Below are 26,338 nucleotides of genomic sequence, written 5' to 3'. Positions count from 1 at the left end.
ATGAAGGGCGAACGCAATCATAATTTGCAATATACTTCGTATATGATAGGGGATTAATCTTGCGCTCTAATCTAGTGGTTAGCGCTGTGGTTGTGGGTTTAAATCCCGCATCATTGAATTATTTTGTCCGATACGAAGTTTCATTTTAATATATTGTGAGCGAGTTTTTTATATCAAAACAATTCAGAAAATATGATTATTTAACAAAGAAGGCACTTAATATCATTTTCAACGTTTAATTAAGACATTTTATCCAGATAACGTACACAGTTTCACGAACGTCAGCCTCTCTAAACTAGTAATCACACTCGGCTCGTAAGTGTTTAAAGTTTGTCATCGACATCTGTTTTACGACCTCTCCTACGCCTCATCTTATCTAGTCTACTTTGTTCGACACTCAGATTTTCTCACACATCGAACGATCAAATTAACACACAAATTCAGAGCACCCGGGTCACTAACCGAGTGCACGATGAAATCGCGGATACGTAGTGTTAATTAATCCGATTCGGAATTTGTAACCATTGTCTGCCTATGTCGCTAAAGTTCGTGACACACAACGCATCGACGTTGATCCGCCGTTGTCGGGTGTCATGAGGGTGGTAGCACCGCCCGCCACCCCCTTGTTAGTTTCTCGCTGCCACTTAATTAAACGCATTAATCAAACGCAGCACAACGTTACTGTCGTCAGTCCTAGAGTCGAGCGCCCGTCGGTGCCCGCCATAATTACGGCGTTTGCATATTGTCACAGTTGTGCAATTTGAACTATGTAGTTCGGTCCGTTTTCTAGACACAGGTGAGCTGATATTTGATATCAAAGTTAGCTTAAATGATCTTTCAGTAGAAAGCAAGTGAGAGTTCCTATCGAACGCAATCTATGTGGCTTAAGAATCGAACTACGAACAAAAGTAATGACGCAAATGATAAAGTTTCTACACGAAAATTCCATCTGGTAAGATACAAATTACACGTTCCAGACGTGGTGTTGTGTATTAAATTATACAATGCAGCAATAAAATAAGGTTTACAAAAATATCACGAAAGGTACTTTTACATATGAAAAAGGTTTGATTGTTAGGAATATATTATTATAACGAGGCAAAAACTAAAATGTCATTAAATGGTCCAAACGTCACTTAATACATTGAGTTCCGTTCACGCGTTTTCGCGTGATAGCGAAATTTTGTAGTCTTAGAGTTTAAATAAGGTAACTGATACTAAAATATCGCGTAGTGAAGGTTTATTTTTTTTTCTAAAAATTGCAATGTATACAACATAGAAATACATATTTAAAATTCTGCGAAAATAGCGCATCGTAATGTGTTAATATAATTTGGACTTTGCGGAGCTTGATGGCTCAAGTCGAAGGGGAGAGCTGACCAGCCACAACGTCATGTATAACGGACGAAATCGCAGCTCATTATGTAAAAAACTTTAACGAAGGTTGGCGTTTAATATTTTGACAGTTTTAAGCCCATCCACATCAACCCGTCAGGAATATCGGTATTTAATTACTTCACACACAACACAATTAATTAACAGAGCGAAATAATGCTCCGTGTCAACGCAGCGTGCCTTCGCGCCATCCGACGCACCACTCAATCCCAACGAGTTATTGTCACTTGTCAACGCCCGATGATGCCGACGTAACGTGATTCATTACGACGTCCCTCCTCTCCTCCGGGGAATAGTTAAAAGTTTCGAGCTGAAAGGTGGGACGTTGATAATGTTCGCAGAGAAATTTTATAATGATCGTAAATGACGCGAGAAGCTCGCTCACGGCGGAAAAGCTCTCCTCGAACGCAATTACGTAAAAACCTAGGTATCAGACGCTACGCTGAGAGATTACAACGAAAATTGCATAGATACATAAAATCAATACAGTGAAGTACGTGTGTTTATTCAACGCATAACATTCTACTTAGTATAGATTATTTCTGTACTAATTGAATTTGTTAAACGGTTCGATCATAATGACTCCCTTGTAAAATATTCTTATGAGTTTCATTTCGAAATATCTCACGATATGTGGTATTTTATCTTACTAATAAGATTTTAGTAATTATTCATTAAATATGAGTAAAATGGAGAAGAACTTAACATATATTCAGTGGAATTTTATAGTGTAGGGAGTCTTTAAATTTCCACGGCCTTCTCTAAATTTATATAAAAATTTAACACAGTGCTCCTCAAACTTTAGTTATCTACTCAAATTTTACCTAAACATTATTTTACTTATCATGAACTGTTGAGGTAGACTATCCCCGGGAAAAAATGTAATCGCAGACCATTCTTTGAGGAACACTTGAAAAGAAAAAGACGAAATAAGAAACGAAAGTACAAAACATATTAATACACACAAACACAAGTAAAATACAAAGTAACACTATTTTTTTATCGCAAAAAATATTTATATCGTTGAGATTTGCAAACGAAAATTGTTCAATTTCGTATCAATAGTCTGTCCCATAAAACTTTTGCAAAACCCAGGTTGAAGAACTGTGTAGTGAAAACAAAAACACAGTCCAAGACGGATCAATGATAATACTAATCTCTCTAACGAAGAAAGTTTTAAAGGGTTATCAGAATTGATAACTCAATTAGCATGCAAAATATATTACGCTGGAATATGAAAAGCTGCATCTACTATATGTGCACATAGTCCTTATCATCATCAGATTACAACTGTGTAAAGACCTAAAAACTAAAATCTAAATATTCGAATACCGAATATATTATTCGTTTTTTTAAACTATTCTCTACTCGTAAAGTTCATATTTCTAGTGAAAAATTTTGAATTTTCTAATTTCTAAGAACACAATTTTAAAAATACAATTGTGTATTATTTCTCAATATGTTTGCATTACAACAAACGCGGGTAGTTATTTTCTCTTTTATCTACAGTCCATTATTTGTGCCATATTTTTGTTTCGAAAATTTAAATTATGATGTTTTTGTTATGTATAACAGCTATGGCATAACAACTAATAGTAGACAAAAAAATGATAAAGAAAAAAATACATTGTAATTGCCGAAATTCCAAAAAATACTCATATTTTTAAATCAATATTGTGCAACTGTGGACTTTCTCAATGACTGATATAGATTTTTATTCCCTTTAAAATGAATAGAAAGTGTTTAATTTAAAGTCTAGTTTATTATAGAAATATTTTTCCCAGTATACTGTAATTAAAATTAAGCAGGTGTAATTAAAATTAAGCATCGTATTGATTTAAAGTTCATAACGTTTATTGCTCTATTATTTTTAAAGTATAGTCTTGATACTTTTTTATTTTTAGATTTTTTATCGTTCGCTATTCGATATTCAAATGATTAAAATAATGCATAATTGAAAACTCTAGTATGCGCTAAGTTAAAACGAAAAAACAATTTAGATGGTTTAAAATAAACTCTAGTACTAACATCAAAGAGTAGTATATGGTAACAATTAATCAAAATAACATTAATTCTTAGTAAATATGTTCTCACTTGTAGACATAATTTTTAATATTACACCACGATAACGCCGCAATAAAACATGAAAAAATTTTATCACATAATAAATCTATTGAAAAACACTTACAAAAAAGCGTTGTTTTATTAAAAAAAATATTGCCCTTCTATTACAATGTAGTAGCACAACGTCCACATAGAAAAGATATACAAATAGGAACAAACGGAATAGCGTCCAAACGCGGCGGCTTTTTACGAGCGCTGCTCTTTTCAAGCCTCTTGCACAGCGAACACGTTAGACGTACATGAATACTGAAATGTGCTGAAGTGGAATTAAGTAGCTGCGTTTGAGAGGCAACACGCCTGCTTCGTGTGATAAGTCTTAAACATCATACACCTACATATAAACTCACGGATGTACAATGAAATTATAATATTTAAAGGGTAGATAGACGGCATCAATGCCTGAAATTAATACATTTAAAATGTACAACCCTCGAAATTCTGCTATTTTATTAGTCAATCGAAGCGATAAAAAACAAACCTATACCTCATTTTCAAACTACTTTATTCTTATCTCGCGGAAATGAATAACGCCTCTCCTCCTCCTCTCCTTTCATCTCATATTCATAAGGAGCATACGCGCGAGTCGAGCAGGGGTGCATATCTCACGTGGCAATCAATCCGCGCAGGGCCGAATCCGAATATTCAATAATATAATAACAAAAATAAATCCGTTCGCCCACATAACTCCGGCGAAGGGCGCGCGTGTTCGCAAAATAGAGGAATCGGGTTCAATGATGGGATGAATCGGCATGGGTGGGAACGAAAACAAAAGTGATACGGCGGGGGGTGGCGGCTATTATTCAATAATGAATGAAAAGTGTAAGGGGCGCGCGTTGCGATATTTTTTTCCCCCGGAGCGTTGAATTAATGATATCGGTATGGAGCTAAATTATGGCCGCAGGGAAGAAGAAGGCGCATCCCGTGTGTTAATAAAACGAGTTGAAGCATAATCGTATACTATATGCCGACGAGACGAAAGGGAGCTAGCTAGCTGCTCGCCGGTTTCATGGGAATTCAGTCGGTGCGCCTTATCTATTGGGATGTGTAATGAAATTCTAAAGTGCAAACGCGCCCAATTGCCAAGGTGGAGATTCGGACGAAGTTTGCGCTAAATGCACGAATGAGATTTATGCTCAATTAAAACGTTACGTTGAAGGGTGGAATAGCAATAGTTGTAAGCAATATAATCTACATGTGAGATCATTATTCATATATAACCATGGCCGTTGCGATAGGAAGAAGAACAAATATATACTACTTAATAAAATCATCCAAACCGGATATAAATACATAAAAGTATAGAGACATCAGATTAAAATATGATTTTATGTATTCATTTACTTTTTAAATAATACTATAATCTGCATTACAAATTAGTATCTCAGAATAAAAGTAAAAATAAATACGATTATAATTAAATCAGTAGTACCACCGTATAAAACTAAGATTAAATTATTTTAAAAACCGCCAAAAAAATATTAATTTGGCTTATACGAATTACATGATACGAAAGTTCGGCGGACGAGGCGCTGCCGGTCAAGGTCCGCTAAATAAATATTATCAAGATTCGTAATTTGGTTCAAATCAGAATAATCAGATGAACAAAAAAGCGGTCACAAATAATTTCTATAGCAGATAAGAACATTGTTATAAAACAGTTCAAAGTGATTTTGTCAACAACTCGAGCGACTGTTATATAAGACTGAAAATTTACATCAAGCGCGAACCAGCGAGTTATGCCATAGTTATTTTAAATTAAGGCAATGTGAAATTGTTTATTAGTATCTCAATAATTATTTCGTTTAACCTTCTAGTTCCGAAACAGATGACCAGAATGGAGTACAAATTTGATTATTAATGATATGCATTTTTTCGCATTCAATTCATTGGGATTCTTGCACCACAATAAATATCCGCTGGATATTTTTATTTAACACATATTCGCAATAATATGAATTTTGGGGATTAAATGTACCCCCGCCTAGGGATAAGAAAATTAACGTAAGAAAAACAGGCAATGGTGTACTATTTCGTGTACCGTATCGGTGCCATGTTCATATATAAAAATGATTTGGAGTTGTTAAGGGCAAATTGCGGGTTTACGTATATACAATTTTGTATTGCGCACTCAATGAGTTAAACCAGGTGTTGTTAATATATGGGGTTCGCCTCCCCGGGAAAGGTAGGGTCTATATAAGTGTGAATTACATGTATAAGTTGTCACATCTATATTTATATAAGACAACAAAATGTCAATGAAAGTACAGTACGATACGTAATTTACTTTCAAAGATGGAATTTCAGTTTTGGGGAAAAAATATATATTTATTGATAAATTGATGCCTTATTTCGCATAAATGCACTGAGGAAACGTTGAAACAAAATACACCTAGATTCCACTCATCCTGTACAATTGCTGTTAAGTTTTCGAATCACCAAAAGCTTTTTAATTAGTGCACAAATTCACACGCTCAAATGTTTCAAGTTGTTGTCGAGTACCAAAAAAGATAACACCTCTATAAAACGAGCATTGGATCAGCTCGTAAAGGACTCGCGAAAGTGGCACTGGCATTTTAGATAAAAGTGCTGATGATGTTTAATGCAGCCAATCTTGGACAATTAAAATTTTAACTATACAAAAGTTGTTGATATGCCAAAAATGAGCTTGACTAAAACGAATGTGAGTTTCATACAAAATAAAAAATCTTGAGAAAGAATCGTAAATGTGTAGCTATTGCACATTGGTATTAAGGTTCTCAATTATTCGAATATTGAATAAAAAAAATGGATGCAGTATTCGAATATATTCATAATTTTTTTCTCGGTTTTATTGATATTAATTAATTAACCAATTAGTGCAGAAAATCAATTAAATGTCTGTAAAATATCATTTAATTAAAAATAATAATTATTATTATTTTAAATAATCGTTAATTACTTAATTAGTCGTTCAACTTTTGAATGTTATAAAATATGCATAACACAATGCTCCGCGAATTACTGATCAGTGAGTGCATCAAGGGAAAATGTTTAATTTATTATTTTACATATTTTTTGATCAGGGACGTATTTCCGAGAATGTCAAAAGCAAATATGAGTGACTTTCAGAAAATATAAAGAATGCCGTTTTTCTGCTTTTTATGTTTGTCGGTTAACTATTATAGCAAATGGATAATAAATAATTAATTTTTTTTCGAAACAAAATAAAAGCGCATAAAAAATCAGCTTTTAGAGCGACACTAGTCGCTCGGGTATATTAGGAGAAAAAACGACTGTGTTGCTCAAGTATACCAATTGTTTCATTCATTTTTTCAAATTTTATTCGAGATAGTATAAACGAATATTAAATTAATTGTTCGAATATTAATATAGTTGAAAAACAGGCGAATAACTCGAATTATTGAATATTCGATTGAGAACCCTAATCGTCATGCATTGACATCGCAAACATTTCTTTCGTGACTTTGTATAGTCTTAGGTTAACCTAAGTAGCGAAACATCAAAAATGGGATTGAGGACCGGAATGTGATCGGTGGTACAAAGTTTACCATTAAAATTTGAGTCAATAAAATATATTATTTTAATTTTAATGTAGATTACACTAAATTTATGTTTAATAAATGTTTGAAATAATGAGAATTTTGGGGTCTATATGTACCCCGCTTAGGTTACAGTGGAAATAATCAATGTACATGCATACACCGATGAAAGAGAAAGAGTGATGTATCAATGCGAATCTTAATACACATAACACATCATATTGCAAGCGCGCACTACGTCTATTAACGCCACCTTAAATCTTGGGCGTAGTAAATCCACATCACTAATTAAAGCGAACGAACGAATAACGCGCGCGCGTAATTGAATTCGCGAGCGACGTTTACATCCCCGTTGGTTTAATTTTGCAAGTCGCCAACCCCCGCCCCTGCTCTCTCTAGCCGTAGGAATTTTTCGCAGAATTTTTCACAGGCCGTCGAAGAGTCGCTCTCTTGGAAGGGTGAAAATTCAACCGAAAGAGAGCAAATGGAGCGCGATTCGCAAAATTGAACGTTTCTCTAACCGAATTATTAAAATTTCTCACCACTCACCGCTCGGGTCCGGACGTGATGACGGTGGGGGCACATTGTAGCACATTTTGTATTTTATTTTTTTGCTTTTTGTTATCCGCATTATCGCACACTTACAGCTTTTGAAATGTCAAACACAATGTTCACACAATCTAATCGCGTTCGTTGAGCGTTCTCCTCTCATATCAATCGGTTCTGTAACAACAACAAAAAAAACATTCATTAATTTTTTCGAGATAAAAACATACAATGATCTGGAATATATAAAAAATATATTTATAACGAATAAATATATATATGTTGATTCCGAAAGATAGCAACTAGAGTTCTCAATTATTGGTAGTCTTCAACTATTCGAATATTCCTATTTTTTTCTCGGCTTTTACCAATATTTTTTTATTTAGGCAATAAGTGTAAAATATCAATCAATTGCATGTAAAATATTATTTATTATTACATACTATTTAATCAAAGGCGTTATTGCAGCTTTCAAATCACCAGATTTAAGATTAATTCAGCAAAATTGACGGAACGCTTTTAAATACACAATTTTATCGAATTACTTGTACATAAAGACCGGATCTGTACCAGCATTTTTTTGTTTGAATTTGCATAAAATTTAAATAACTAAAAATAAATTAACCACGATTTAATTATTGAATTGGCTGAAATAAAATCTTTGAGTCTTAAAACAACAAATACAAAAACACAAAAATTTGCGACGCACACCTGTTTTTGAGATAAGCGTTAAACAATAATATAGTGTAGGCCTTTTCAACATTTTGTTTCGATTAACAAACGAGTTCTGCGTATTTTGGTAATAGTAGGCCCCACCGATAAACATTCTATTCACAATTTTTTTTCGAACGCGTAAAAGCATCTCATTGTCTCCTACTTCTAAACTAAAGAAAGGCACATAAACGACCATGAATTTTGAGCGGCGCTATATTGAGAGAAAAAATGACTACCTGTGTTACTCTCATGTTTACGATTTGTTTCATACTTCATTATAAAGGAATATTATACGAATATTCATATAGTTGAAAATCAGACGAATAATTCGCCGACTTTCTATAACAATATAACGATTTACAGTTTTAGAATCGAATAAGGCTTGTCTAAGCCGATTTTTGACCAATAGGAGAGCGCAAAAAACAATTATCCCTTTTCAGAAGTCAAAAATCCACGTCAAAAGCAATAAAATCGTGTCGGCGCCGTAGCAGTGCTGTAATATTGAAGTGCAGACTAACTATAAAACAATATGCGAGATGCGATGTCTGTTTGTACTTAATATTCTACTTATTTTCCGGTGAGAGATGGGTTGGCTTAGTTTGTATTTTGGACTTGACCTAATGAACGTTCTATAACTATTTATAGTTTGGTTTGTGCAGGTTAGGTATGGGATTGAACAACAAATGGACGTTTCGAAAATTGAATTTCATCGACATATTAGAGCATATAATTTCAGTTAAATTATATTTTCGCTAGTAAAAATATATGTCTACTGGTGTAAATGTATTCTGATGTTTTAAAAAATATTTTCGGGATAGATTCGATATATTTTCTTTTAGGAATAAACCGATAAAATCTAATTTAGAACCAGGGACGTCATTTCAGATTTTTCTAGGGAGAGGGCAAAAATTGTCCAGTAGTTAGTCGATTTTTAATTTTTAAATTTCATTATGCTTCCTAATATGTATTTCATTAATAACATACATTTTTCTGGGCAAATTCAAGGGGGTGCAAATGCCCCACCTGCCCTCCTAAAATAATGTCCCTATGCCAGGGTATTCGATATATAAACATGATGAGACATACGTACGTAATAATAATATTTTCAATACCGGTATTATTGCAATCCCTAATTATGATACGGTGGACACAACTGCAATATGCAATCGTCTAACTGCAATTTGGGGTAGTCTTTAGTTACACTAGCATTATAAATGATTTTTTAAAGTAGAAAAAATATAAATTGATGATATTATATCAGATATTACTGCTGCGGTTATATCTTAAATCCGCAAATAATTTCACATAAAAAACTGTTGTATTTGTCTGACAAACGTTATTACATTTAATTGCCAGCAGCATTGATAAAACAATATAACGATAATAATATGTGTGAGTCATTAAATTACAATTTCTCTCATCGCAAAATTTTGGATGTTGCCACGCTGGAGCACTCGGTAGATTTACAATAATAATAACTATTATCTCTACTTATTAGTAAGCGTGGCTCACAATTCATATATTTTTAAGTCAATAAATGATAACAAAACAACGACGAATCACCATTTTAAATGCAAATAATTTTCCTGCTCGCTAAACCGCGATAACAATCAATTAACACATTCGAGGAACGCTCGGAAGGTTAGCTTTGAAGTTAAAATACACAACTGTTACAAATATAGTGTTCTAGTATTAAATTTCAATGCACTCGGTATAATCACCGGTGCAGCTTATCGCCCACCGATCGTTCAGTATTTTAAAATGCATTCTTCGCCATTAGCCCTCGACTGAAACGCTGATTGAAGTCGATGTCACATCTTCACGGTTTATCTGAGAGGATCCAGCGGCGCCGCTCTCCGCCCATTAGCGTAATCAGCGTTCCCGGTCTTGATCAATTAAATTTTCAGATTCTAAAGGCAGACACGAGGCAAGAAAAGCTAAAGCCCGGACACCGAGTCTAATAGACTTGCAAATGACTTCAGTCTGATCGAACGGCGGAGACGCGACCTTCGGAGGCCTGGGGGCAAAAGGGCGACCCAGCGCCTCATTGTTGTCCAAATAAATGTATGAATTCGAAATGAATGTGCGGCTCACACAAAAAGAGTACGTGGGTCAAGAGGAGTCAACGGAATGGAGGCACTCAAATGGTAAAATATAGACACTTGAAATAAGTGTTGTGACGTCACGCTGGGCGAACAAAGCGAGTCACTCTCTCTATCTCGATCGCAGTGCCACACGTGGGGGTAATACCCTCTCATGCGGGGATGTTACATTCTAAATCAGTCGGTGGTAACACGTGGCCGATCTGAATTTCGTCACGTGGCCCTAGTCCCCCATCCCTATTGTTGCAAATGTAAATGCACATTTTATAATAATTATTTTTGTAGGTGTGTTTTATTTATACTGCTGCTTGATGTGTGCAACGATTGAACGAATTGCTTTACAGTTGCATACTTTGATAATATAATTGAATATATGTACATATTCTTAATATGACGCAATTATTTTACTGTGAATCGCGGGTGCCTGGCGGACAAATCCGATCGTGTGTGGTGAGAAAAGACACACATTTGTCTGCCCGCTGTCCGTGCTCAAAACGAACGGAACGGACACGGGTTTTTTTTCCAAGCAGATAAAATCACCACATATTACAACAAATTTTTGATCTTTTGAAATTTTACAATTCATTCGTCCAATCAATTACTCCTCCCGGTCCTTAACACTTATACACAATTCCTTAGAACTGATGTTGTGATTTGCAAACATTAAATCATAATGCAAAAAACTACCCCACGTTCGCGCAAAAGAACGATCATATAGATACAGACTGGCAAATTTTCGACAAGGAGCAGCCGAGAGCTGCTGGTGTATGTCAGATAAGTGATTCTGCCCGTCTCGCCGCACGTTTGATGCCGTGTGCGGTGTTTACACTGGCTCCGATAAACACTGCACGAATTCGTCGGAAACGTGCATACACATCGTATAGAAACTGTCAAAAGTTACACACACACAAACACACACACCACGCGTTCGAATCGGCAACACGCCGACTGGGGTTGGCTTCGATCCAGACGTGAGAGGAGGGTTACTCTCGTCGGTGGTTAGTTTGGGAATGTTTGAACAACACTGGCCTAGATATGTAGTGTGTATAGTGCACACACCAATTGTTACACATTATGGGTCGACGAACTGTTTTACGTCCAACCAGAGGGGGAGTGAGGCGGGGAGGGAGGAGGTTGATAGTTATCCAGATTCCCGCGGTCTGCTAATATGCTACATCCTAATTTAAAATGGCGTGTCATTCGCCACTCGCTGCTTTTAGTCCCCTTCTCGCGCGCGCGCGCCCCGCTAGTTGTTTCATATGAGAAAAACATAATGAGAAATAGTTTCTTTTCTCGTGCACATATGCGACTAAAATAGATGTCATTTATATTTTATATAAAAGGTTCCTGTTCTTTAACAACAATATTTCTAGCCATCCTATCATATTGATAAATGTCCAATACACAAAACCGCTAATGTAAGACTATAACATTCACGAAATACCTTCCAAAATGCTTCCTTCATTCACGAGTTTCTAGCAACACGCGTAGCTTCACATTATATAATATAGATCCAGTAAACAGATGCCTTATCTTATCGCGCCTCCTTTCGTAACGCGATCGAAATCTTATCACTCACGCTTTGTAAATTCAAAACATGTAACGCCAAACAATCGGCGATTGTTCACAATAAAAGATCTGCGGACAGAGAAATATCGTCGTTCGGGCACGGGGTCAGCTCGAGGGTCAAGTTTATCGCTCGCATACCATTTCCTGTTCGAAAATAATTTAAGACACGAAAACGAGGGTGCAACAACGACTTAGATGTATCAAAAGTTATACAACATGCTTAGAGAGCATTTTGTCCGCAGATGTGCGACATGGTGACCGAAATCGCTGTAGACGCATAAAAAACCCTGGTTGCGCCTTTCCATCATAGACGGAGACGTTGGCATTCTCACACAGTTACGTCAAAATAAAACTTTGCAGAATCTAAATATAATTTAGCACGCCACATTTAGATCGGTTCAAACATGGAATCGTCCATATAGGAATAAATAAATACTATGCAGTGTGTTAACGAAGCACAAACTCGAGAGCGCACAAAGAATAGTTATTTGATACTTTAATGGTTCAATATTCTCGGTAACTATCGTGTGTGAGAAGCCGCTTTATAAACTGAGAAGTCCCGCATATTTATAATAACTTTCTTGGAACTATTTGAACGCAATTAAAATATATAATAGAGCAAACATTTTACATAACTTGTGTAATATAATTATATAGGCTCATAATTATATAAAATATTATTTGCTAACTTCCGGTTCATAACATACAAAATCAGTTTTTAAAATTACTAATATATTTATTTTGTATTTACTAGAGCCTAACTTGTACGAATAAAATGTAAGTTAACGATTCCTAATAGTGACATGAACAAAAAAAAGGACAAAATAAATCGACGTATCAACCTAATAAGCTCAACAAATGATATCAACCGCCACAAACTGTCAATGAGCAACGTTAAAATGGCATCTTACCAAAAATTTGTAAAATTTACTACTCAAGGACTTTTGGATTGAATGTGAAAAAATACAGCATTTAAAAATACGTCGATTTCATTATAATAAAATATTACTATTATAAGAAGGTTATTTTATTAATATGGATAAGTACTTGATTCTCAAATATTAATCCTTTGAGGAGTATCGCCGTACATGTAGAAATAAAATTACTATAAACGTAATATAAAATAATAATAAATACTAACAAAAAATATGTAAAATTAACTCACTACTTAATCATAGAATCATTTTTTTATTATTATTAATACCGTTATAAATTGGCGGTTTCGATAAAGCTTTCCGATGCCACTGATTTGATGTTGTTTCGCGTGCCGTTGATAAATCCTTTTGTTGTGAAGGTTTCAAGGAAGTACTTTCAGTACTCTTCCAGGTTTATTGATGAACTTTTAGACACGCCATAAAATATTTTTTATCTCTACGAGCTAGCAGCAACGTGAAGATTGATATTAAATCACTCTGATGGACTAACGTGTTGTATATATGTATGTTATTTGGATGAATGCTCTCGAACAAAGGAGATTCCTATTATGATAATTAAATACGTTGAAATGAAGGAAAACGTCACTTCCAAAGTTTCTATCCAAATTCTCGTTATCGAGCAAGTGATCCGCAAATAAGTTAAAGTGTGAATTTCGAAAATGCGTACATTAACTAGTCAATATACGCACTGTTAAATGACACAAATTTATGAATAATGTAACTAGTTATTATATTGCTCTCACTATTCGGTATTTGGCAAAGTATTTAAAAATAAATAATTTACATATAATTTATGTAAGGTAAATCTTTTCAATTTATATAATACCCCCTTTAAGAAGATTCAACGATATTTTTAATTGGTTCTACGATTAGGTTGTTCGACTAGCTCATGTCAGAGTTAAAGAATAGATAATCTAGTGAAAATATACACAAAATGTAACATCGTAAGCTATAACTAAAACTCGTAGTTAGTGCATACTTTGTCTAGTCATTGCACATTAGCTGTAACATAAAAATAGCTGTGCTACAATACTTGACAATAGACAGTGTAAACATATTACACGTTTTGGATACTCGCTGACATTGCGACACAAAATTAAACATGAAAGAAATATACCAAAACATAGTAGTACTTGATAGTTTGCACGGCGCCACGCTTCAAAAACGTCCATTTGCTGTTTAAGCCCAAACGTAATCTAAACGAATATAATAACAGTATAATAGTTAATTTGTTTAAAAGACTTATTAATGTATGATTACAATTTTAATTGATATTTTGGCCTGTCGTTAGACTTCTTAATACGAACACACTAGGGCAGCGCGGGCGCTAAAACAATAAGGCTCGTCACTTCGTCCAATAGTGACATATACCATCCTCCGAGTAATTACTCCAGCATTGCGAAACCTTCGCTTTGACGCGACCCGGCCGCAGTCAGACGTATTTCAATACAAATTATGCGCAATCATGTTTGTAAAGCGAACGCGAGGCTGCTGTGTCCCCCTGCGATTTTTCTCCACCCCATCCCGCGCACACGAACACCCTCGCAGGTTATGAAACAACCGCTACCTATGACCGACCCATTCAAGACCGACTTTAGCTGCTGCGAGGAAAGAGGGGGGCTTTGCGGGAAAAATGTAAAGAAAAGAAACGAGCATTGTGATACACCTGCGGTCGTTAAACTGTGTTGCGGGTGATTTAATTTGCACGCATAAATTAAATTACCTTTCAGGTTAGTGTAATGTCCGTGCGCTATAGTATGAATTATGTTAATAGGCGTTTAACGAACGACGAAATGAATGAAATTGCGCGCGTTGGGTGCCGAAAAAAATAGCGGACGTTAGAATCGAAAATTCAGATGCATTTTTTATATTCGATTCACAAGATTCGATTGTTATTAAGCAAAATCAATTCAAAAAGATAAAAGGCAAACAAAAAATAAGCAACGGAGCATTGTGCTCGCTGCGGCCATTTTACCGTGTTGCGGGAGGCAATTACGGACATAAGACGAGATCAGTATAATGAGAAGGTACCCAGGTAAATGAGGTAATTGATTGCGATGGCGGCCACCACCACACTACCGCCGTTCGATTCTATAGAGCGGCGGAGGAGCTGCGCTTAATGAGCCGGCGATTAAACTTTTTAAATTACGGCCCGTGAAAGTTTGCGAGTCCGAAGAGGACTCCAGGTGAAATAAACCCCCCACCGCCTTGTCGGCGATGGAGGGCGTATATATTTAAATACATAAAGCGGCGAGTTCGCGCTAAGAGACCATCCCCCGCCCGCTCCAGACGCGAAATGATTGATTGATCGTCGGGACAGGGGTCGAGAAAGTTTTCGGTGTTTGTTCGTGTATATAATGTATTGTGTTTAGACAATGGCGCGATTGGGTGTAAAACGGGTGGAATTGAGCAGCAATCGCGAATGTGACGAAGTTAGACGGGGTGGATGACACGTCTTTATTTGGTTAATCGCGTTAGCTAAATCGTTCTCATGAGGCGTATGTAATATTAACGACGAATATGACATGTTGTTAAATTCATCATGAATATATACAATATTTTAATAATAAAGTTAAAATTATAATATATTTAATCTAAGTGATATTTTTAAAAATGTGATTGATTGTCTTTCTGTTTATCGGTCCAATTAAAAACTCAAGAGTAACGATATGATTTTCGCACGACATTCTGCTGCGAATTATATTGTGAAAATTATTTAAAACTTAGAACAAGTATATATAAGATATAAAAAATATTTTTAAATACGAAGTTTTCGTTATTATTAATCGATATTTTCAACGAATGCTTGATAAGATGAAATGAATTTCTAGATTCAAGCGATGATCCCAGTTGTAGCACGGTAATTTTACTCAATTGACGAAACAGAAGCTGTTCTTTAATTCTTAGAATTCAAGTGAATTATTACAGCACAAATAAACGCTCATGTTATATGAATTTGGATGCTCTAAAACTATGCAATGCAAGGCATTTAACATGTGTATGTAACGGCGAGAATATGTTTATTGATTCATCGAGATTAGCTTGAGATTTAAATGCATTTCATTGTAAATTTTGCGTCAAAATGATACGAGCGGAGCATCAAACATACATATATGTGCTGAGTTACCATATGATCATTTGACATAAGATTAAGTACATTTACTAGTTTCCTTCGTTGGCAGCACTGTAAATCAGACAGCTGTCAATAATCACGCGTGTTTAAAGTGTCAAACGTTAATTTGCAACAACACATTTACGAAATGGATCGCTTAACGCGTTAAAATTGTTCAATTATTTTACATAAATAACAATTCTGTATGAACTGTGTATCGAGATTTAAGAGAAGATTATGGTAAATTTCATCGTCCTACCGAGTGAACAATTCGCAACGTAGTGAAAAAATTTAGAGACTGGAAGCGTTGAAAATAAGAGTAAGTCCTGTGAATCAGCCAAGAATATTGCTGCTATTGGCCGAAGACCCGGCATGGTCGATTCGTCGGCGTTCGCAGCTTTTACTATGGCTCCCTTTAACGCATTTTGTATCTGGACTTACACATACACCTGTATAAATTCAGATAACACAAGAACCAAAAAGAATTTATGCAGATTGGGTGTTAAAGCAGCAGGAAGTTGATATTGATTTTAAAAAAAAAACTTTTCTGGTGAGGCACACTTCCACCTCTAGATATGTTAATGAGCAAAATTGCGAGCGAAAATATGGAGCGAGGAAAATCCTCATGTGATTTACGAGAGACCATTACATGCAGTCAGGCGGCAGCATTGGACCTTATTTTTTGAAAACGATGAAGGTTGGACTGAAAGTCAATGGTGAGCGCTAAAGGCGCATGATAAACGATTTTTTTTGACACGAAATCGAAGATATTGAACTTGCCACACATCGGATGCAACGTTGGATGTATTGCGTAAAAAGTTCCCAGGTCGCATTAATTTACGTTTTGATCGCCAATATCATGCGATATAACGCTGATGGACTTTTTTATGCTAAAGTCGTGTCTTCGCCGACAAAACCGAACCGTTTGGAGCACCTAAACACCAACATCCGCCAAGTTCTATAGCCGAGATACAGTCCGAAATGTACTTAAGTCATTGAAAGGTTGCCTGCTGCAAATGGTCGGAGATATTATTTTTCATAATTAATGAAATACATAAAATGTTCCGATTAATAAAAAAAACCGTAAAGATATCCCTAAAAATTTCGGAAACTGAAGTTTGATCAGCATAGTAAAAAATATAATATTCATCAATCATTTTCTATATTTTTAAAGGCCAAATTCTATAAATCGACATTATTACAAGTTACAGTGTTATGATCTTGTATAAATTTTAAAATATTAATTAAAACTACACAGCTAATATTATATTCAAGCTTGTTCTCTCTAATGTTAAAACTATATAATACTTATTTTGGGCATATACGGCATTTTATTTCTGTGCCCCTGGAAAACACAATACTTATTTATACACACAGAAGAAGCATACTTCAAATCTTTAGCGCAATAAAACTATTTTATTAAAACCATGCCAGATCTCGCGCGCAAAGATATCACTCACAGCAACGTAGTACGTGATGTAATATTTAAGCGATGCTGCCTTCTGCCACTGGTACTAGCAGGCGGAGGGTCTTTTATGAATAATACAAGTTTAATTTACATTTTGAATAATGCACAATCCTTCCAAATCACACACGAACCGGACTCCTAAAATTTAACTATGGGTGGCGAGTACTTCCTGTATTTATTCTAAGTTATTGGCAAACCAGAAAAACCCGTTTTGGGGTCAATAGTTGAATAGTTCAGTAGTTGAAAGGGCTCGAAGGAGGCATGCATGTACCGATACCATAAAACTACACAGCACACACGTGTGTGCTTCGCATACAAAGAGCGTAAACTTGAAAAAAGAGCATCCCGTGTTTATGGCGTTGCGGAAGGGGTGCGACAAAGCGCCCGCGCGCCGGGCATTGAGAGCCGGAGAAGAGCATACACAACGATGTGTGCGCGGGCATAAGCAGATGGGCATTATGAAATGAAATGAAATGTTAGAGTGTGCGCCTTCTTCGCCCTGGATTAAAATAAACTATAGAAATTGTTGTACGATGCTCGTTTAATCCGCTAATGTCTACTAATGCCGGCGTCTCTCTCGCTCTCTCCAGCTTCCTGCGCGCTCCATTGTGATGCTAATGAATTTATGAATATCATAAATCCGCATTCCTGGAGGGTGCGTGTGTGTATGCGAAGAATACGGAGGGCGTGAGTGATGTGTCGCGATGAAAAAGTCATCACATTTGCGACCCCCGCGGGCGCTAATTAAACGCTTTCGCCCGAGCGGATATGAATGGATACATCTGTAGGTGGTACGCGAAAATTCATGGACTGATGCCTACAACTCTTAATAATAAATTAAAAAACATCTAATGACGGTTTTATCAGAGCATCTCACCTGTATTGTATAAGTCTCCTTATCAGATCAAAAACTTGATCACCGATATATTTTCACATTTATGTGCTGATGGAAATCTAAATACATATTTCTATTATTTACACATATCACAGTATTCTACTATTTAGCACAAAATATCGAAATATTTTTATTAAAACTATTGAAAATAAGAATTAAAAATAAAGAGAAGGGTTGAACACGTTTGTTACTGAATACCGTATAAACTCCAAACGAAGCAAAAAAACAGAATGTGTACAAGAAAGAGCATGTACTTTAAGATTTTTGACCCTGTGGGGGGATGACATCGCATCAAGTAATACGCGGGTGGAAACTAGTGAGAATTGTATTAGATTATATTACATATTGCGACAAACTATGATGGGCGAGTATCGTTTTCTTCGAGCAGTGGTGAAGTAGCTGGCTCAGGGATGATGTCCGTGGAAGATCCTCAGGGATCTTGTAGGTGGCGCATAGCGAAGGTTGATCCCTCTTTGGTGCGAGCGTCCATGACAATATGTTGTCCGCCTTCGGACGGGCGACTGCTGTTCTCTTTGAGTGTCTGCCAGATGATTGCCCTTAGGTATTCAGGGCTGCAAAGCTTGCTCACCAATCACAATCACGCAGCGATCATCCAGCCAATCGCTGCGCTCGCTTCTTAGAACTAAAATAAGTATACGCCTTTAGAAAGTGACATTTGCCTGATGGATATCTCCGAGTTCGAAGAATTGCGTAACGGATATATTGTTGCCTTATGGTACAAATTGTCTTCCGGCGGTATATTGTTTACCGTGACCGTTTCATAACAAAGAAATAGTCATTCAATCCACCGGAGAATCCTTCCGTGTTATTTATGAGGGAACCCTTTAGTTCTAGTAGTAACGAGAGCCTTTGTGTGATCGCACTATTGTTAAATAATCACTTTTGGTCACAGTAATTACGCGAGTTTCAAGAATACTGTCCCTCATTCTTTTTACTAATTCCACAGTTTTCATACATAAGTATGATTTTGAAAATAAGCACTGCACCATTCATATTTCCTTTGTTGTGATCATCTTATTGTGTTGAATATCTATAAACATATCGAATAAAACGTTCACATTTTAGGCATTTTTCTACGAATATACTTACTTATTAAATTAGATAATATTAAAAAAAATTAAACTACTTAAATTACTGAGCGTATGTGGCGCGTGGCACTAGAACGGTTAAAAAAGTAAATTTCACTGTATGTATTGTGCTAGGCTATGATTGAAACAGTCTTTCTCAATGAGTGGGACGTAATTTTAACCAGATAATGTTTTCTATTACACTGTCCGGGCGGCATCATAATATTCCCTATCGAGCTCGACGGTTTACCGTTACATTCTAATTAGAATCCACTACTATTTGCCTCTCAGCCATACACCGTGGGGGTGTTACCCTGCGCTTCTAAAGAAATATTTACCATTTGATTTTTATTATATAATTCTCTTTTCTTATAATAAATATATATAATTTATTGCTTTTGGAAACAAAAATAGTAGGAATACATTTAATAATGACTATAATAATTATATTTATTTAAAATATCGTTAAAATTCTGCACACAATTAAAAAAAATCAGATACATAAGTAGTAAAATTATAAAATGAAGTTAGTGGTTTTGTAGGCTAAACAAATTTATTCATAACAATCCAGAATTGACGCCGATCCCCTAGAAATAAAAGTGGGGGTGGTGTCGCATGCAACGAAGAAAGAGATAAAGCATGCTCTTTCGTGTAACGGTACTTCGTCCAGATGACATGAGAATCTTATGAAGCGTCCGGGCGCACACAGTAAAAATAACGATGAAAAATACTGATTCTTATTACTCTTATTTGGAAAATAACTTTCCAAAAGAGTCGAAAAATACTTAATCAATAAGTATATAACAGTGTACATAATTTGAAAACTTGTTAAGCGTTGGTAATTATTAGTTACCGAGTAATGGGATCAGTTACAATTTTATCATATAAAAAGCAACATCACTTATCGAACAGAAAAAAAAACAATGTCCAAAGCCTAAAAAATTAAAAACCCCAACCCCTTCGCGATTATCGACGCATTAAAAAACGCCTACAATAGCGCCGTGCCGCAACGAACGTGATGCTGGAAAACCTTTTAAGGCAAATTAAATATTCAAACAGCAGAGTACGAGTGTGCGGACTTTTCAGTCTGAGTGATATACGTGTCATGTGTGTGAGTTCGCGAGAATACACACACACACACAGCTACACACGCATGTCAACCGTACGTCACGGTTTCGGGACGAAAAGGGAAAAACGGGCGACGTTTGCCCTAACGCCGCGGCAATTTAGGGATTTTCGAGAGAAGAAAAAAAGTCGTTCAAATAAAACCTAAAGATTCTCCTTTTGAGCGAAGCCTTCATCTTCGCTAATCTCCCGCAGAGTCCCTTATCTGGGAATCGACGGGATGAAAGAGTGAAAGCGAGCAAGCGGCTCTCCCTACGCCGAGAGAGCCGATAGACCCAGCGAAGGGTGGGAGTTATTTTCCTGGAAAATCTCACGATTCCCGGTGGTGTGGTTGATGTGTAGACACACTTCACGAGGCTTTCGATTGAGTTTTTGAGCTCAATAATAATACTAAACAAGCAAAACCTTAACAATAGACGTTGTAAAAAGAGAGTATATTTAAGCTAGTATTAAATACGTATTAGCTCTTAGGTTTGGTTCACATTTAATTAATCAATTAAACACACAACATCCACTTCGTATGACTTCAACAAGTTGTATACAGACACGTATGGTGAGATAAATATTTAAGATGTACCGATTGCCGGAATAATCCAGAATCTCTACGGAATTCTGAGCTATTGCCAAAAGTGACGAGGGCATATTACTAACATTTAAAATAAAATTGAAGCATGAATCAAGTGAAACGGAATGATGACGTCCTTATTGATTTACTTTTTTGCAACTATGTACGGCATACAAAAATTTACCATTCCTGACACAGTTTCTAGAGACAAGCGTTAGATTATAGATAAAAACCGCATAGAGATACGTTAGAACTTTGCATAAACGTAAACTTTTATGTAACATGAAAATAAAAAAATAAACAGCGACAAACAATTTGCAGTATCGTCGCCGAATGGGTCCGATCATTAAGGTCGCTCCCCCTAAAAGCCGCATAATTTTTTTCACGGCCCAAAGATAAGGGCCGGTATACCGCACTTCAATTGTATTACCACCACTTAAATACCCTCTTAAGGGATGTTTGTTCACTTTTTCGAGCCCACCCTCTTAGACGCCGCCATCGCTGCGCCATTTCAGTCAAAATTCAAAATTAATTCTCAAAAAAAATCTGTTTGCGCAAATCCGAACATATTGCCTGTCGAAGCGAGCGTTTGTATCAATGTTCTCTTGATAATTTTCGCACAGCGGTCCATTAGATCTAATCTGGCGTCGCGCCCTCGCAGAGCATAAATCTGTGCCGTTTGACGTGAGGAAACTCGGCAATGGGCACAGTGGAAAATTCGCCCCTCTCCGAAGGCCTTTAAACTTCGTCTCGAATTATATTCTTTACACTTCACTAGGCATTCGATGTGTACGCGTATAGTCTGCGGAAACGAGCACAATCGCATCGTTCCTAGAATGCGGCTGGCTGAAAAGGGTCGGTGGGTGGGGTCGGCATCAAGAGTCGGATCTGATTCAGATTCTCACTTCACCTATGTGTCAAAACTCCGAGAGCAAAGTTGTACGCTTTTGAAACAATCGGTGAATAAATGATGAACATAATAGATGAAGCTTCACTTTGATCGAGTTGCTCGAGTGGAACAGTTATGAACGAGTTTGTTGTGTCTAAAAATGTATAACCGCTCACAGACAAGACATTATAATAATATATGTTATCTCAAAAATGACATATTGACTCTGACTAACCAAATCGCGATTACATTGAGCCAACGCAAACAAAAACGCTATTGTTGATTATACATTTCCATACAAACAGTAGTTCATAAATTGTATTTTAAATGAGTAATAAATATTAACATAATCTATTTTTTTTTAAGACAGTTCCATCAAATATTCTTCAAACAATACAGAGACCGTAAAAATCAACAAGTGTACTCTAAGATTACGCGAAATTTATATATAAATATTACACTGATTCTAAAAACACAGTTTAACAACGCAGGTAGTCAACTCTTTACCTTATGGCATTTTTACAAAAAGCAGTGGCATATAAAATAACACTGTAATTTTATCCGGACTTCTTACCGTGTCCGATTCAACATGTGCCTTTTTACCTTGTGGGCAATATTTCATGTGATTAATGAAATCATTACAAAACGAATCGGTGAACACAATCATTCCGGAAATTCGGCGAGAAATGAAGCCATTTAAGCTCTTCAATCGATAAAAGATAAAGCGATTAAAGCGCAACTCGGAAGTCATCAGCTATTGCTAAAAGGTTGTACAGGATCGAGTGCAGTAGTTAAATGGCAAGTAATAGTAATGTCAAAAAAGTGATAAGAAGAACTCGGCATAACACGTTTCACGCGCTTCCTAATCATACAAATTTGGCAGATTCCAAATGAATACAAAATGACGCACAATAATGAACAGTTTCTGGTGTACAATTAGTGGTGATGGTTCTAATCGGACTTTAATCTTCATTTTAATTTGCGACTATAAAAATCACAGACGTCACATTCAAAACAGTGCCATTACTGTTTTACCAGTTGTATATGTACAATACACGGATTTTCAGAAGATATCGTTATTCGGACAGTATTCGCTTTACTTCCTAGAAAAACAGAACACATATTTCAAATTTTTAAGGGAATTAAAAAATCTGGAGTCAAATTTAGCTCCGATATATTAATGGCTTAAAGTGTAAAATTGCTAACTCCACATTTGACAACTATATAGGAGAAAAAAACTAAATAGACAACTTGAACATAGAATAAAACAATATTTTAAGTTTGTAGTGTATTTTAGTTTGTATTGTAGATTTTTCGAACATGTGTATTTCGATTAAAGGTACAATATGACATTGTTAAGTTATTTTCACTCAAAAGTGTAGTTGTCAAATTTACACTTTAACCCTTTCACCGCGGATTACACTATAGAAGTCAACGAGAAAATCGCCAGTACTTGTTAGACACCTAAAGGTGGCAAAAACCTTTGAGTCTAATATGATTATTTAGTATACTTTAAGGCTGTAAATTACTTGAATTTATTGAACCATCATATTTAAAAAAATATGGCATGAATAGGTGCCCCCCACATATTAATAAATCTAGAAATGGTTAAGCCATCGATATGTTATGACGGATTTTGAAATCGGACAATTAATGTTACTGTATTGTATGATAATACCATCCGAAAATGAAAGTTCAAAAAAATTCTTGAACCACCAGGGACAGACTTGCATCAAGACTACAAAACTATTATATCGGTTGCGGAAAAACATTCGCCACCTTACAAAAATTTAAAAATAAATATATAACAGTTTTTTTAATTATAATACTTTAATGAACGATCAGAAAATCTGGACAAACTGTAGAACGCGCTACTGACGGTGAACCCCAAGTCAACAGCAAGAGAACGGGTATTTTCGACAGCAGTTTTATTAAAACAAAAATAAGAACAAAATTACAATTTGATACTTTTTAAACTTCATTGTTTTTAAAGTATTACTTTTTGAAAATACCATATTTTGGCGTTATTTATAATAAAGCAATGACTATAAAAAACATTTTTCGTCCTTTCAAATATTCGAATATTTTGTCATGCTGATAATCAAACCCATATCAACAGCAACTAAATGAGTTTTTTCGGCAGCAAGAATAATTAAAATGAAACTTCACGCTTATTTTAAAATTAAACTTACTTCTGAAGAACAAACCCCATATGTTGAGATGATAGGAATATTTTAGGTGTTACTTTGACATTTTTACAAAATTGGTAAAACACAAACAACCCCCATAACGCGACAGGATCAACGAACCAACCCTCCGCTACACATATAAACCTTAATTAAGAATTAACCAACGCTGTAAATGATCATCGCGCGGGTCGTTCTCGCTACAGAGGTGCCCATAAAAATACTCATCAATTAGTCCACGGTCGAAAAAGCGACGGCAACACGTCCGAATATGATCGAAACTCGACCCCACTCCAACGACCACCCCTGCGTAAGGGGTAAACGAATTTTTCGATCCGGTACCGTTACATGGACAATTTCGGAAGTGATATCTTCCCCGTGCTGCGTGTTCTACCACAAACGTATGCATGTTTCACCGCTGCTCACATGCGCGAAATTTAAAATCAGGCACACAAAAAAATAGTTGCGTATATCCAGAGTAGAACGCCAGTGGTGAGTGGCAATGCAAAAACTATTCCAGCAAAAGCGGCCATTAAAAGATTACATTATCATATGAGATACATGATTATGGACATGAATCGCAGATGCTTTTTGGTAATAGATAAACTCACTAAAAACCACATAGCAAAACTTTTGATTTATATCTGTCAGTCTCTTCGTCTAATTTGAATCCCCATTTCCAAGGCTTCTCGAAGATTGGTCATTATCTGATCAATATCTATATAGTATGTGGTAATTATTTTTAGGATGGTGTACATAAATGTGGGTCAAGCTGTTACTTCAAAAAACTACTCAACCGATTTGATGATTGAAGTAACAATCTTTCGTGCCGGAGACCTTGTTGAACATGACTGAATGGATTCACATTGATCACCGACACAAACAGGCCGGGTGAACGACTTTTCCGATTCGACGATATCCTCCCCCATGGCGAGTGGGTGTGTATAGGCACAGTAGAAACGTATATACATTTTTTTTTAATTTTACGGTTCGCTACCGCAGATCTAGCCGGCTGAAGCGCGGATGCTGCGTATTAATAATCCACGTGGTGTCGACGTGGCCCCGTTCTCGCGAGATGGAAACATCCACCGCCCCCTCGTCGTGTTTCCTCTCTAACCTCTTGCTCGTCGTGGGTTCGGGGAGGGGTCGATCGATGGCCATAGGCGCGGCCGACCATATTGTAGTCGGATACCTTTTGCATCGGAGCGACCGCGAAACGACTGATAACAATACGAATGCAAATTTAGGAAAAATAAAAATGTTCTCTATCGGAGAAAAGGGATTCTTGGCTGTGCTCTCGGTCACAGGTATCCGGGCGAAAAGGAAAGGTGGTCGGAAACCTTCCCGGAACCCTCGCCTTTATTCGTTCGAGTGGCCTTTTTGCCTAGGAAGCATTCAATAAACGTCATCGTTACAATGCAGAAGTCGTTACACAGATTAGTCGTTTGAATAATTTCTGTGAATGTAGAGACGAACCAGTTCTACCATCTTTATCTCATTGTTCATCAAATGTTTAGGATAAGCATCGCTGCGAATCACGAACTACAATGAAAAGTTTTACAAATATGAATTTGTCTTTGTTAATATTTTTTAATTATATATACACATAAATCCTTATGGTTATTAAATTGTGCAAAAAATAAATATAAGTTATTCAAATTATAGTGGCAAAAATTGCGTTGATTGAAATGTGCATCGTCTAAAATACACAGAAACTCAAATCTCTATCTCGAAGACACAGAAAAGTTGCTCTTGCAAAACTCCGACGCAGCACGAACTTGCTGAACTTTTCCTTTTGAAGTGCATGGCAAATACATACGCAGAAGTGTGTACATATACAGGAAAGTTTGGCATCAATTCTGGCGAAGCCGTACATTTCCTCCATCGTTCCCAAAATAAACACGACATTCCCGGCGCCTATTAATTTACACTTCAATTGACGACCCGAAAGGGTCAAACGTCGGATATAGATATAGAAACAAGGCAGGAAAGAGGACGTGACGTCGTCAATTAGATCATCGCTCTACTGTGTATCACCAGACCGCACAATCTTCGTTAAATCTTTCCTATTAGACTTTCCATACAT

At 36.2% G+C, this 26,338-nt stretch overlaps 1 protein-coding gene across 3 annotated transcripts in view; it reads right to left on the bottom strand.

Moving 5' to 3' along the window:
• The window catches only part of LOC148228223 (uncharacterized), a 146,361-nt gene that overhangs the window by 93,132 nt on the left and 26,891 nt on the right, over positions 1-26,338 (bottom strand). For 2 of the 3 annotated variants that reach the window (XM_088199481.1, XM_088199478.1), the window contains one exon: positions 7,608-7,781. The gene's annotated coding sequence lies outside the window, so the exon portion shown is untranslated. Of the gene's footprint in view, positions 1-7,600; positions 7,782-26,338 lie in introns of all 3 variants that reach the window. The other variant, XM_088199479.1, reaches the window with a different exon arrangement.

Source organism: Plectrocnemia conspersa, unplaced genomic scaffold, assembly GCF_051122295.1.
Source record: "Plectrocnemia conspersa isolate PC_06_02 unplaced genomic scaffold, ASM5112229v1 ptg000012l, whole genome shotgun sequence".
In the NCBI taxonomy this organism is placed as follows: Eukaryota; Metazoa; Arthropoda; class Insecta; order Trichoptera; family Polycentropodidae; genus Plectrocnemia; species Plectrocnemia conspersa.
The sequence above is the reverse complement of the archived record's forward strand: the minus strand, read 5'-3'. Positions and strand labels throughout refer to the sequence as shown.